This window comes from Delphinapterus leucas, chromosome 15 (assembly GCF_059928025.1).
Source record: "Delphinapterus leucas isolate spDelLeu-1000000601 "Yukka" chromosome 15, BTC_Dleu_Yukka2, whole genome shotgun sequence".
Taxonomy (NCBI): Eukaryota; Metazoa; Chordata; class Mammalia; order Artiodactyla; family Monodontidae; genus Delphinapterus; species Delphinapterus leucas.
This window is the reverse complement of record NC_143143.1, coordinates 29652987-29668791: the sequence shown is the minus strand read 5'-3', so window position 1 is coordinate 29668791 and position 15805 is coordinate 29652987. Positions and strand designations below refer to the sequence as shown.

Here is a 15805-nt window from a genome sequence, read left to right as displayed (position 1 = left end):
GTGGATTCTATAATTTATATGGAAATGAGAAGGACCTAGAATAGGCAAAACAATTAGAAAAAGAAGAACAAAGTTGGAGGATTTATACCCTCTGAATTAGAGGCCTACTATAAAGCCACGGTAATCAAAGCCATGGAATATCGGCATGAGGATAAATATATAAATCAATAGAAACAAATAGTGAGTCCAGAAATAGATATGCATATGGTTAAATTGCTTTTTGATAAATATGCCAAGTAATTCAAAGAGGGAAAGAACTGTCTTTTCAACAAATGTTACTGAAACAAGAAAAACAGTATGAACAAAAAAGTGAACCTTGATCCTAACTTCACACCACCTACCAAAATTAACTCAACATTGATCTAGGCCTAAATATAAAAGCTATAGCTATAAAATGCCTAAAAGAAAACATAGGTGTGAATCATTGCAAAGTTGGTTGCCAGGGTTCAGCACACTATGGGCTGCTGACCAAATCTGAGCCACTACCTGTGTTTGTGAATAAAGTTTATACAGACATGCTTGTTCAATTATGTATCACCTATGGTTGCTTTCATACTACAGTAGCTGAACTGAGTAACTGTAACAGAGACCCTATGGCCCACAAAGCCTAAATTATTTACTTTCTGGTGAGAGAAAACGTATGCCAAGCCTTGAAGTTAAGCATATGTTTATTACGTGCCTTCCCAGGTGGAAGAAAAACATATGATCTCTGAAAGACTTTTGCACAAATGTTCAGAGCAACTTTATAGACATAATAGACAAAACTGGAAATAACCAAAATGCCCATCAGCAGGTGAATGGATAAACAAAGTGTGGTCCATCTATACAATAAAACTCTGTTCCCCATTCAAAAGGAAAAAACTACTGAACACAAAGCAACATGAATGGATCTCAAAAACGCTGTGCTGAATGAAAGATATAAAAAGCATATGCTGTGTAATTCCATTTATATGAAATTCTAGAATAGGCACAACTAATATATCTTGATTAAAATCAGATCAGGAGTTTCTTGGGGCTCAGAATCAGAGGTTGCGGGTGATTACAAAGGGAACAGGGAATTTTGGGGGGGTGATCTTGACCATGGTGGTAGTTACATTATGCAGAACTCATTGTTTGCTTAAAACGTGTGCATTTTATTTTATGTAATTTTTATACCCATGAAGTCGATTTTAAAGTAAAAAAGAAAAAAAAAATTTTTAGATGTTTATTTATTTATTTTATTATTTATTTGGCCACACTAGGTCTTAGGTGTGGCACGCTGGATCTTCGTTGCCACGTGCTGGATCTTCATTGCGGCATACAGGATCTTTTTTCTTTTTTTTTTTAGTTGTTACATGCGAACTCTTAGTTGTAGCATGCGGGATCTAGTTCCCTGGCCAGGGATCAAACCTGGGCCCCCTGTATTGGGAGCATGGAGTCTTAGCCACTGGACCACCAGGGAAGTCCTGCAAAAGATTTTTAATGAATTAAACTTGAACTCATAAAATAGAAACAAATAGTAAAGCAAAGTCTCACTTTGGGACAATATTGAAATAATCTATGCAGAAATGGACCACAGGTCTGAAGCCTATTATTGACATAAGCACCTTGGACACTAACCCTTGATCCCATTAAGTAAATGGTCAGGAATGTGCTGAGTTACCAACTGACAAGCATAAAATAATGTAAATGTGTTGGGTTGTGCTGTATAGATTTCCCATCAACACGCTGGAGACCAGAGACTTGTGATAAGCATATGGTAAACGAGCAGACATATAATTTAAGTCTTCCCTCTAGGGAGGGGCCATAAATGAATACAGACCCTCAAATCAGGAGGGGGAAAAGCATCTGTAGCCTGCAGAGTCCTCACTCTTGTTGGGCCTTATCATCCACAGCCATACAACCACTGGGGACGTCCAGGGAACCAGAACCTAGTACCTTTACCTGTTTACATATTACCACCCTGTGGATGTTTCCATAAACTTTGTTACCAGAGTGTAGGTTCTTGTTTCATTACAGAAGGTATTCAGAGATAAGACATGGAGACCAAGTAGGCAAAGCAAGCATTTATTAACAGACGGAACGCTCTCAGGAGGGAGAGTGGGCAGGCTGAGTTCCTTCTGGCAAGCTGGTTACATGGGGTGTGAAAATGACTGGGCAGAATATTCACTGAGGAGGGTTTGGGGGGTAATTTCCTAGGTTTTGTCCCAGCTCCACCTTCCCAAGGGGAGGAGGAGTTTTTGTCCTTAGTTGGTCTTGCTCGGATCTGTCATGGTGTCAGTGCATGATGGGTACTACTCTGGTTACAATGCTAATTCTATTGAAATAAGGGCATAAAGAGCAAAAGGTTACTTTCTGATGCTAGAGATTCCCACTGTTCTTTGTTTGCCTCTAGGACCCCTGTCATCACAAGATGTATCTTTCCTGTCACATGACTCGTGCCTCCCTTCTCTGCTCATATCTGGCTAACTGCCTGCTCTACAATTTTGCCATCAATGACACCTTATATTCTGTAACACTATCTGTGGGCATCTTTTAAACACATCACAGTCCCCAAATCTGATACCCATGTGGTGTGAATCCCCCAAAACTAAGCCTTTGACAAAAGTGAAATAATTTCAGAGTTGGCAGACTGAGTGCATTCTAATGTATATTATCTCTTAATATTTTAATTGCTAAACAGACACGTCATCCTTTATCAAGATTAGACTTGAAACATGTATGCTTCCTTGTCTGCAAATTCATCAGAAAAGCCTAAAGTAGGGCAATGTCATGGTCATAATAGCCCTCACCAGCCTCTGTTTTCTCACAGTTCTGCAGGCTGGGAAGTCCAAGATCAAAGCACCAGAAGATTTGGTGTCTGGCAAAGTCCTGCTTCCTGGTTCATAGTTGGCTATCTTCTCACTGTATCCTTACAAAGCAGAAAGAGTGGGAGAGAGCCCTCTGGGGATTGTTATATAAATGCTCTTTATCATGTTGAGGATGTACTCTACTATTCCTAGTTTGTAAGAGTTTTTATGATGAGAGGGTGATGGCTTGTTTTTCAAATGGCTTTTCTGCATCAATTAACTGATCAAGTGGTTGGTTGTTTTTTCTGCATTCTCTAAACGTGATGCTTTACATTCATTGATTTTCTTATGTTGAGCCATCTTTGCATTCCTGGGATAAATGCCAATTGGTTATGGTGTCTCATCCTTTCAATATGCTGCTAGATTTGGTTTGCTTCTATTTTGTTGAGGATTTTGCATTCACATTAATAAGGTATATTGGCCTGTAGTTTTATTTTCCTGTGCTGTCTTTATCTGGCTTTGGTATCACAGTAATTCTAGCTTAACATGAGTTAGAACATGTTCCACATCTATCTGTGGGGAAGGGTTTAAGAAAGATTGGTGTTAATTCTTCTTTAAATAACTGGTAGAATTCATTGCTGAATCTATCTAGTCCTGGTCTTTTCTCTTTTGGGAGGTTTTTGATTATTGATTCAATTTATTTACTTCTTATAGGCCTGTTCAGATTTTCTATTTCTTCTTGAGTCAGTTTTGGTAGTTTGTGGATTTCTATGAAGTTTTCCATTTCATCTAGGTTATCTAATTTGTTGGCATACAGTTTTTCATAGTGTTCTCTTATAATCCTTCTTATTTCTATGTGGACAAGAATGTTGCCAGTCTTATCAGTAAACAAAGGATGTTGTGACCATCAAGCCATCAGCCACTACAGGCGCCCCAGAAGGTGTACCCTGAGGGGATTTAGGATGGAGAAAAACAGGATACTGGCCCTATATAGTTAAGGTGGATATCAAAGGAATAATTTCATTAAGCCCAGACTCTTGCATCTTCCCATACTTGGAAAGTGCTAAATTCATTAACCTGAGCTGTCTGATTTTTCTTTAATTAATAGTAATCTTTAGATGTTTGACAATTTGGTTTTTTGAAAAAACTCCTATGTATCCTGGCTCTTCCCTTACCTCTTTGGAAAAGTTCCCCGGAGCTACCTGAGAGGCTGTATCCAGGCTTAAGTCCTCAGTAAAGCTCCAAATAAAACATACTTCTCAACTTTCAGGTTGTACATTTTTTTCAGTTGACATCTATAAGGGTAGTAGTAATGTTCCCACAATCATCCCTGCCTTTAGTGAGTCTTCTCTGTTTTTTCCTTGGTCAGTTTAGCTAAAGATTTGTCAATGTTGTTGATCTTTTCAAGTAACCAAGTTTTTTTACTCTGTTGATTTTCTCTATTTTTTGTTGGTTTTCTATTCTCTATTTCCTCTATCTCTGCTCCAATTTTTATTTTTCCCTTCCTTCTCCTGACTTTTGATTAGTTTTAGGAACTTTCTCTAGTTCCTTAAGGTATAAAGTTTGGTTATTTATTTAAAACATTTTCTCTCTTTTAATATAGACATTTACAGCTATAGATTTCTCTTGGAGCACTGTTTTTGCTGCCTCCCATAAGTTTTGGTATATTGTGTTTTCATTTTCATTTGTCTCAAAGTATTTTCTGATTTCCCTTGTGATTTCTTCTTTGGCCCAGTGGTTGTTTAAGAACATGTTGTTTAAGTTCAACATACATCTGAATTTTCCAGTTTTCCTTCTGTTACTGATTTCTAATTTTATTCCATGTGTCCAGAGCATATACTTTCTGTGATTTTAATCTTTTTAAATGTTTTGAGACTTGTATTGTGGCCTAACATATGGTCTATCCTGGAGAATTGTTCCAGATGCACTTGAGAAAAATGTCTAGTCTGCTGTTTTGGTAGGAAATGTCCTGTATATGTCTGTTAGATCTGGTTGGTTTATACTATTGTTCAAGTCCTCTATTTCCTCATTGCTTTTCAGATTAGTTGTTCTATCCATGTTGAAAGTGAGGTAGTAAAGCCTTCAACAATTATTACAGAATTATCTGTTTCTTCCTTCAATACTGTCAATTTCTGCTTCATATATTTTTAGCTCTGTTGTTAGTGTGAATATGTTTATAATTGTTATATATTCTTTTTTTTTTGGGGGGGGGGTACGCGGGCCTCTCACTGTTGTGGCCTCTCCCATTGCGGAGCACAGACTCCAGACGTGCAGGCCCAGCAGCCATGGCTCACGGGCCCAGCCGCTCCACAGCATGTGGGATCCTCCTGGACTGAGGCACGAACCCGTATCCCCTGCATCGGCAGGCGGATTCTCAACCACTGCACCACCAGGGAAGCCCGATATAATTGTTATATATTCTTGAAGGATTGACCCTTTTGTCAATATACAATGGCCTTCTTTTTCTCTTGCAACAGTTTTTGACTTAAAAACTATTTGTCTGACATTAGTATAGCCACCCTAACTCTCTTTTGGTTACTATTGGCATGAAATATTTATTTTTATCTTTTTCCTTTTCAGCTTACTTGTGTCCTTGGATCTAAAGTGAGTCTTTTTTAAAAATTTAATTAATTTATTTATTTTTGGCTGTGTTGGGTCTTTGTTGCGGTGTGCAGGCTTCTCTTGTTGCGGAGCATGGACTCTAGGCATGCAGGCTTCAGTAGTTGTGTCATGCAGGCTCAGTAGTTGTGGTGCACAGGTTTAGTTGCTCCACAGCATGTGGGATCTTCCTGGACCAGGGCTCGAACCCATGTCTCCTGCATTGGCAGGTGGATTCTTAACCACTGCACCACCAGGGAAGTCCTAAAGTGAATCTCTTATAGAGAGGATATAGTGAGATCATGGTTGTTGTTGTTATTTTTAATCTATTTTGTCACCCTCTTTTTTTTTTTTTTTTTTTTTTTTTTGTGGTACGCGGGCCTCTCACCGCTGCGGCCTCTCCCGTTGCGGAGCACAGGCTCCGGACGCGCAGGCCCAGCGGCCATGGCTCACGGGCCCAGCTGCTCCACAGCACGTGGGATCCTCCCGGACCAGGGCACGAACCCGTGTCTCCTGCATCAGCAGGTGGACTCTCAACCATTGCGCCACCAGGGAAGCCTGTCACCCTCTTTTTAATTGGAGAGTTTAATCCATTTACATTGAAAGTAGTTATCGATAAGGAACTCCTTACTCTATTATTTTGATATTTGTTTTCTCTGTCTTTTTTTTTTTTCTGGTTGTGCCTCAATTTTTCCATTACTCCCTTCTTCTGTTTTTTTGTTTTTTTAATGGTGTACCATTTTTATTCCCTTCTCATTTCCTTTTCTGTGAAAATTTTAAAAGTTATTTTCTTTGTGGTTACCTTGGGGGATTACAATTAGACTCTTACACTTATAACAATCTATTTTGTATTAATACCACTTTAACTTCAATGGTATACAGACACCCTGCTCTTTTACAGATCTTTCCCTCCCCCTGTCTGTTGTTGTTATCACAAATTTCATCTTTACACATTGACTTTACTTAAAGTCAACTTATTTGTAGCTGTTAATCATATCTACAAAATACCTTCAAGGAACATCTTTTATAGTGTCTGACCAAACAACTGGGTACCATAGCCTTGCCAAATTGACACATAAAATTTAACCATCACAACAATCACACCAACAAAAAATTATTCAAGATAATAATAGTTTTATCCTATAACTTAATGTTGGATTCATAATCAGCAATGTTTTAATCTTCCATTTTCCCTTAAATAAAATTTAGTTGTTCTATTTTGATTTATGCTAACAGAAATGATACCATAAATGATATGCTGAAAAATTCCTTCTGAATGAATTCATTCATTTGCTTTCATTTTATGGACTTTTAATGAGCACTTATTATGTACCAGATAATGGAAATAGGAATATATAATGATAATGAGAGGGTGGCAATGATGATTTTATTAGTAATAGTAGTTTTAAACTTTTATTAAGTACATACTATGGGTCAGGCACATCTTATTTAATATAATACATAAAAAATCGGTCACTGATCTCAAGGTGCTCATAAGCAGTGGGAAAAGACAAATGAAAAAAGAGACAAAACGCAGTATAATAAGCGTTATGGGCTTCCCTGGTGGCGCAGTGGTTGAGAGTCCACCTGCCGATGCAGGGGACACGGGTTCGTGCCCGGGTCCGGGAAGATCCCACATGCCGCGGAGCGGCTGGGCCCATGAGCCATGGCCGCTGAGCCTGCGCGTCCGGAGCCTGTGCTCCGCAACGGGAGAGGCCACAGCAGTGAGAGGCCCGCGTACCGCAAAAAAAAAAAAAAAAAAAAAAGCGTTATGCTGTAGATAAAGATGGAACCACCTGACTTAACATGTGAATAGACATTAGCCAGGTGAAGACGAGGAAAAAGACTTTTCCAGATAGTTGGAGCAACTATGCAACAAATGCAAATTCCCAAGTCTTGATTTAATATGGTATTATTATCTCGATAATAATATAGCCTCTGGAAAGGCTGGAGATCAAGGGGGCAGAAATAAGAATGGTTAGCTAGGCAGGGGTTACTTCCCTGGAAAGTTACCACAAAAGTGTTTTTTCTCTCTGCCATTGCAGGCTTCCAGAGTTCTCCTATGGCTTTTGAAAAAGATCCAGTAAAGACTGGTATAAAATCAACTGTCTAACCCCAGAGTTGTTTTTCACAGTTGACAGTGCTGAGAACTATATATAATCCTGAGTTCTTATGTTATAAGGTACTTTGTGGCTGCTAAAACTCCTCAATAGGTAAAGTAGTGACAATGTGTATGTGTTTTCAAGATAGGAATGTCGATGATAGGTTTGGAAAACGGTACAATAAATTGGCATTTGGTAGTGTCAATTTTGTTAATCATATGAATAACCCTTTAGATAAAATAGTAAAAACCATTTATTGAGCACGTACTGTGTGTTCAATACTCAGCACTTAAAATGGATTTATCCATGTAATTTAATCCACACAACAATTCTAAGAGGCTACTTTTTAATCTGTGCCATGCATTATTGGTAATTTCACTTTATAGATGAGGGAACTGAGGCATGGATAAGTCTATAAGTAGGGTTCAATCATGAAAATAGAAACTGCTCCAGGTATTTCAAGCATAATGGTATTTAGGACAGAGAATTAGGTGCTTAAAAGCCTTTGGAAGGGCTGAAGGAGCTAACGTCACATTAATTTTCATTTGTGCCACTGCTTCTATGGTTGGTCCAGAGAATAGAGAAGTTGCTGCTGCTGCCACCCAAGAGCCAGAAAAGTTCAGAAAAGCACTGTTGACTGTCTACTGAGGCAGAAACTGGCAGGGAAGCAAGCCAAAGCCCAAGCAAAAAACACCGAGCAATAATTTATGTCTTTCTGCCACTTTCCAGATCTCAGGAAATACATCCCACTTGACAAAATGTAAATGAATCCAGAACACTGGTGGTAAGGGCATCTGGGAAATGTAGTTCCCAGGATTCCAGTATGCCTTGGGGAGAGCTGAGAAGGGTATGAGAATGAATGCTATTATTAGTTTTCTATTGTTGCCATGAAGTTACCACAAACTTAGTGGCTTAAAACAATACCCACTTATTATCTCACAGCTCTTTAAGTCAGAAGCCTAGTGGACTCAGCTGGGAGCACTGTTTAGGGTCTCATAAGACTGGAATCAAGGTGTCAGCCTGCCAACACTCTGGGGAAGAATCTGCTTCCAGGCTTGTTCCAGGTTGTGGGCAGAATTCATTTCTTTAGTGTGGTTTTCATGTGGTTCCTTCCATCTTCAATCCAGCACCCGTGGTTTGGGTCCCTCTTATGTATGAAATCTTTATGAATTTCCTTTCTGCTGCATCTCTCTGACCTGCTATTTTGCCTTTAGGGGTTCATGTGATTATATTGGGTTCACCTGAAAAACCCAATCTAATCCCTCCATCTTAAGGTGAGTTGATTAGTAAGCTTAATTATATTTGCAAAATCCCTTTTGCCAAAGATGTAACATAACCATGAGAGGAATACCAGGGGACAAAGATCATGGGAGTCAGAATTCTGCCTACCACAATTCTCACTGGAAGAAACTATCAAACAAAAAAATTCCAACACAAAAGGTTAAGAGATTTGCTCAAGATCATCCATGTTATTCAGCTTTCTCAATTTTAATAATAATAACTACAATGTACCAAGTGTCTACTATAAGTCTGGAAATATTCAAGGAGGTGTCTCCCTACTATCCCATGTATTTTTTAAATCAAATATAGACAATATATATATATATTTTTTGCGGTACGCGGGCCTCTCACTGTTGTGGCCTCTCCCGTTGCGGAGCACAGGCTCCGGATGCGCAGGCTCAGCGGCCATGGCTCACGGGCCTAGCCACTCTACAACATGTGGGATCTTCCTGGACCGGGGCACGAACCCGTGTCCCCTGCATCGGCAGGCAGACTCTCAACCACTGCGCCACCAGGGAAACCCCCTAGACAATATTTTATAAGAACTGTAAATAGAGTATAACCTTTAAAGATTGTAAATCACTATGTTGTACACCTGTAACATTTAATACTGTAAATCAACTATACATCAATAATAATAAATAATATAAAAATCAAATAGCAAATTGAGAATCTTCATAGTACTTCATATACTGAGTTATGAGAATTAATTTAAATAACATGGATAAGTGCTTAGTGCAGTGTCCGGGACAATTAAGAACTCAAAAAATCCTTTGTTGTTATTATTCCCATTTTAGAGACAAGATCATTGTGGCTCTGAGAGGTGACCTAACTTGTCCAAGACTACATGGCTAATAAGTAACACAGCACAATTTTGAATACAGATTGTCCAATTTCAAATGTGGAAATAAATGGGAAAAAATGCATGTAATGAACTTAATTGACATAATGCCTGGTAAATATCAATTCTTATTAAAATGGCACACAAGATACCCAATCACCCTAAATAGGCATGATATTTCTAAAGGCTACTTACTCACTATTGACTGAATTAAGTCTAAATTCCTTATCTGGCTCCAGTTTACTTGCCTCACACTCCCTCCCACACCATCCTTCTCTCTCAGCAACCCTATACATACCCTTCAATTATATTCAAAATTGTTATTTTCTCAAGAGATCAGATTTGTGGTTAAGAGAGGTGTGGGGGGGCAGTGCTGGGCACGGAGGGAAGCAGTGGAAATCAGATGAAGCCGGTCAAAAGGTACAAACTTCCAGTTATAAGATTAATAAGTACTAGGAATGTGACATAACAACACGTTAAACACAGTTAACACTGCTGTATGTTATATGTGAACGTTAAGAGAGTAAATCCTAAGATTTCTCATTACACACAAAATTTTTGTTCTGCTTCTTTAACTTCGTATTTATATATGATGAATGTTCACTAAACTTATTGTGATAATCATTTCATGATGTATGTAAGTCAAATCATTACGCTGTACACCTTAAACGTATACAGTGCTGTATGCCAATGATATCTCAGTAAAACTGGGAGAAAAAATTTTTACGAAACAAAAAAATTGTGCAAAGATTGGCAACATTTTACATTTTCCCTAGTGTTTGATGTAAAACAGCTGGATTCTCACATCTGTTTCTGCATTCAATCTGTTGCAAAAGACATGTCAATTTTCTAGAAGCTTCTGGAAAATTCCATTGAACACTTGTGACTATGAGAATGAAAAAGGCCAATAACATCTTCCTATTGTTATGAAAATAGAATGACCTTGTAGACCTCCAGGGATCCCTGGACCATATTTTGGGAACAGACTGGGTTAGAGTAGGTTTTTCTGTTAATGACCTATTTCTAGATCGTCCGACCTTGGCTCATTTTTCTAGTAGCCAGTAGTTATAAGCAGGCAGCTCCATCCTCCATGATGAGGAGGCCTTAATCGAACTAGCTGATGGTGATATTTCCTGCACCCGGTACAGTGAGGGTACTTAACTATTCAATGAACCCAGGATAATCACCAAAAGTGTGGTTATTCGGCCGCAGAGTAGGTCTCATTAAGTCTGATGCAGCCTAGCTTGGCAGATCCCTGGGTCGATTTAGGAAACTCGAGAGAACACAATGGGGCCATGACCCCTCGCCTGGGTTGCAAAATTTAAGGAGTTGTCACAAACCTCTGAAAGCAAGATCAATTATATTTTATTGTAGTGTTTTAAAAATTCAAATGGGGTAGCCAGTGCTTGCGGACGGGCCGCCTGTTTTTGTAAATACAGTTTTTTTAATAGTGATCTTCGGAAAACTTTCAGTCGCTCGAAGTACAGGCCCAGCTCAGGCGCTTGGTCGCGTAACCCGCCGGTAGGTCTAACGTCCTGACAAAGAAGCTCCGGAAGGCGAACTTTCCACACCCCTCAGCAGACTTCCACTTCCCCGCCGCGTTCTCCCCGCCCCCTTCATCCGCTCGTCTCTGATTGGCTGGGCTGCCGCAAGTGCGCGCTGCCATTGGCCGGAAGTCCATCGGGGCTGGGCGCAAGGGAAACTTACCTCAGCTGGTTCGCGAGGAAGCGTTATTGTGCTCGGCGGCAGCGGTTGTCGGCGGTAGCGGTTGTCGGCTGTAGCGGTTGTCGGCGGTTGTCGGCGGTTGTGGGGAGAGAAGCGGCTGGCGCGGCGCCGCACTAGGTACGTTGGGGCCGGGCGAGAACCCTGCGCGAGCGACAGTTGGCCGGGACGGAGGTTTCTTGCGCGCCGCGCGCCTGAGTGCCGGCCCCCGGAGGCCTCGGAGCGCCGCGCGAGCCGGGCGGTTGCGGCGGGGTTGACTCAAATGTGCCCGCGGAGTCGTTGGGGATCCGACCCGGCCGGCAAGACAACGGCGAAGAGCGAAAGGACGTGTCTCCACCCGCTGTCCGAGCGGGTGGTGGGCGGCGGCGCGGGCTAGTCGGGGCCGCGTAGGGACGTTGCCTCAGGGTTTGGTACTCGCCAAGTAAGTAAGTGGAAGCATGGGGCCCTACCGGACTACATTTACAGACTAACGGAGAAAATGTAGTAGTCCTCCGCGCAACTTTGGGATTCCGTCGCCAGATTTCCAGGAGTTTCAGTTATAATTTATCTGAGGAAACCAGGTGCCAGAACAGTTAAGTGATCTTCATCAGGCGGTGGGGAGGCTTTCCTTGATGTACATTTTATGCAGAAGGTACTAGAACATCAGGGAAAACAGAAAATTCCGAGCCTTAATGCCCACATGCCTTTTTAAAGGAAACCGCCTGGAGCACAAACGTGTAATGTACACCTGTGGAGCTCACCAGTGTTGGGATGCTGTGATTGAAGGATGAAAGCCGTGTAACGGCAGGCGTGGTTCTTTAACACAGTTTATTTTTGAGGAAGTTAAAAAGAAAAAAACCATTTCCTGCTTGTCGCCCTTCCCTCACCTACTTTCAATTTTGGCAAGTTCAAGAATGTGTCCTGTACAGAGGAAGCAATTATTTTGCTTTGTCTCTCTGATTACAACCTTGCTGTGCTTGGAAAACTGGCTTGGAAAACTGACTTCCACCTTTCCGTGATACTGTGTTGAAGATGAAGTTTCCAACATTGTAAGCCAGCATGTGTTGCTTGCTTTGTGACGAGCCGGTATTTACTGCTCTGAAGACTCATAGATGGTCAAGACCTAGAAAAAGATGATCATACTGAGTAATTCATTAGGAATAAAATATTAAAAAATAGAAGAATTATGTGAAACCCACTTAAACGGGCTGTTATGCTAGATTGGGATTTCATACTCTTTTATTATGATTTTGTCATATATTGTAGCCAGTAAATGACTGGCGACAACTATTTGCAAAACAAATGGGGAAGAACATTCAAGATAAAAATAATTTATATCACAGGAAAGCTATTGAAAATACAAAAATGAAGCATCTGGCTGAAGGACTGATTACATTGAGTTCAGCTCTTGTGAAGTATGTCTTCTTAGTTCGTTCGTCCTTCAATACATTTTTGGAAATGTTGAGTCTGACCGTAATCAAATTAATCTACTTAACTCTCAGTCTTATCTGCAGATTTGTACAGACTACATCCTAAGATTGACTTCTGCCTCAACAGAAATGCATGATTTGCATCTTTTAAGAACTGCTGTATCTAGGTACATCTTGAATTTTCAGCTGTTTATCTTATTGACGCTCATACTTCACCTCAACCTTCAATTCTGCTGTATTTCCTTGCTACTTAACATCTTGAATTCTGGTACGAAAATATTGCATGATCCCTGCATCTTTGCATGTGCAAATCATGTAGTTCTCTTATAGTGGGTGTGTACAGATGTATTTCATTTTATATCAAATTTTAAATAATATATCAGATACTTGTTAAAAATAAACTGATTTTAAATGCACAAGAGTACTAGTTCTCATTAAGTTGAGTGAGATTATATTAAAATACAAAGAAACATATTCTTCTATCTTATTTTGTCTCATATCCTTACATCGTTTAAATACTTATTCTGTTCTCTAAAGCTTAATTAAACCTTGACCCATATCTTTAAAATGCATTACTATAGACTCAGGTAACTTCGTATCCTTTTTTTATCTTTACCAATCTAAGTAGGACAGAAAGATTGTAGTCAGGTAATATCTAGAGGGAAGTAAACATAACTGTTTGGGTAGGGGAGATAATTGGATATAATGTGAATTTTTGAATTTCTGATTAAATTTCTAGGGATATAAGGGGTGTTTGTATACAGATCTTATTAAATTTAACCATTAATTATATAGAGGCACTATATGTATCTACTAAATGTGGTATCAGTATACCTTTGAAGTTCTACTGTGTATAGTGCTGCTGATATGAAATAGCTTATGGTAAAGCTATGGCAAAAGTTGCTGAGGCCTGTTCTGGTACTCTTTATTAAGGAAAAAATAACCCTGGGTGGCTTTCCAGAGGTTCATTTTTATAAGTTGAGTATTCATTTAGGCAGCATTTAATAAAACTTCTACATGAAAAGCATCTCACTGAGGATATAAAAGTAAGACAAGTCTCTGCCCACAAATATCATGACTAAAATATGAATTTCTAATGGGAAATTCAGATAAGGAAGTAGTTCTCTTGGGGGAAGTCTTTCTCTGAAGAGATGATCTTTAAACGAGACCTTGAAGGAGTGGAGAATAAGGGAAAATGTTGGTATATGACTGTTCTGATGAATTTGAAAAAAAAGTGAAGGATAGGTTTATAGGAAATTCAGAGATAAAATTTAATAGCTTCAGGAAAAAGGAAATATAAAAAAGATAATGCAGTCGTGATTCTCTGGTTATGTATTTGCTTGTAACAACTCAAGTATTGATTTAATTACAAATGTGATGAAAAGATGTATAGGGTATAGAAAAGAGCTAAATCCTCATCTGTATGTATAGGACCTTGATAGTGGCCAAAATTTGTAATTCAAGAAATACTACTGTGAATGTATTTTAAAATACTGAGATTAAAAAAGAAACAAGTTAGTTTAAAATGATTACTAGGCATTGAGTGTTGACAAGCAACTACTTTATTTCACTATGAGCATTTTATGCTGCTTAATTTTTTTTTTTTTGGTGGTACACGGGCCTCTCACTGTTATGGCCTCTCCCGTTGCAGAGCACAGGCTCCGGATGCGCAGGCTCAGCGGCCATGGCTCACGGGCCCAGCCGCTCCGCGGCATGTGGGATCTTCCCGGACCGGGGCACGAACCCGCATCCCCCGCATCGGCAGGTGGACTCTCAACCACTGCGCCACCAGGGAAGCCCTATGCTGCTTTTATACCACTACATCGATAAAATTTTTTTAAGTAAAAGCAAAATTCTACTACCACTTAGAAGATGCTAATGCTGCTGGTCCATGGACCACATTTAGAGTAGTAAGGATTAGTTCATGCTCATTATACGATTGTCACCTGGCACAAGTTGGTCATGTTTTGTCCTTTTGTTGACCACTATATATCCCTTAAAGGTAACATTGTTACTTCATAATATCTGATTTGTACTTGTGATATGAGATTTGAGTCTTACGATCCTGGGTTTAAATACTGGCTCTGAACTGTGTTTTTCTGAACAAGTTATACAACCTAGCTTAGATTTGTTTTGGTGTAAATGTAAAATATAACAGGAATTGTGCTTTATTTAGTATTGATATGTATAATGTATTAAGGTAATATCTCAGCAACAAGCATCACTAGAGATAGAGACATTTTGTAATGAGAAAAACCAGTCCAGCACCAGGAATAGAGAAAATAAACTCAATCAGTATGTACCCATGGCTTCAAACTATATACTGTAAGGGGGGAGAGACAGTGATTCAGTTAAAAGAAATAGACAAATCATAGTGGAATAGACAAGTTGTGGAATCATAGTGGATCACTCTGAACACACTCCTGTTTTAATAGCTGGAAGATTATAAACAACACAGCTAAGAAATTTGAACTAGTTGGCGTCGACATAGAATAACACTGTACCCAACAATGTTGGAATACAGGTTTTGCTCAAATACACATGGAGCTTTTGAAAAAATTGGCTGTGAAACTAGCCTCAACAGATAATACAGGATGGAAATTATTCAGAGGACATTCTCTGATTACAATGCAATTAAATTAAGCTAACCTTCAACAACAAAACTGCAACTTGGAAATCTGCAATTGCCTGGAAATAAATGTATTTCTAAATAATGCACAGATCATAGAAGGAATTATAATGGAAATTAGGAAGTATTTTGAACCAAGTAATAAGAGGGCTTATCAGAATTTGTGAGACTTGACAAAGAGACAGGACTTAGAGGAAATTTTGTAGCTTTAAATGCAAAAAAACAAAAAGGACTGAAAAAGATTTGGGTTTTATCTCAAGCTGGAACAAAAATCAAGCCTGAAGAAAATTGAATCATAAAACTAACAGGAAATGATGAAATAGAACACTGCATACAACAGAGAGTCAGGAAAGTCAGAATGTCAATGCTTTGACAGTATTGATTAAATGGATAAATTTCTAGTAAGAGTGACCAAGAGAAAGAAAAACAAAACATGTCAGTAATATCAAGAATAA

General features: G+C 39.3%; 1 protein-coding gene across 7 annotated transcripts in view; it reads left to right on the top strand.

Moving 5' to 3' along the window:
- The first annotated feature begins 11301 nt into the window (after nt 1–11301).
- ATF7IP2 (activating transcription factor 7 interacting protein 2) overlaps nt 11302–15805 on the top strand; it is a 75000-nt gene continuing 70496 nt past the window's right edge. For 3 of the 7 annotated variants that reach the window (XR_016387814.1, XM_089896174.1, XM_089896175.1), the window contains exon 1: nt 11312–12888. The gene's annotated coding sequence lies outside the window, so the exon portion shown is untranslated. Of the gene's footprint in view, nt 12889–15805 lie in introns of all 7 variants that reach the window. The other 4 variants (XM_089896172.1, XM_022552183.3, XM_089896173.1 and 1 more) reach the window with 4 other exon arrangements.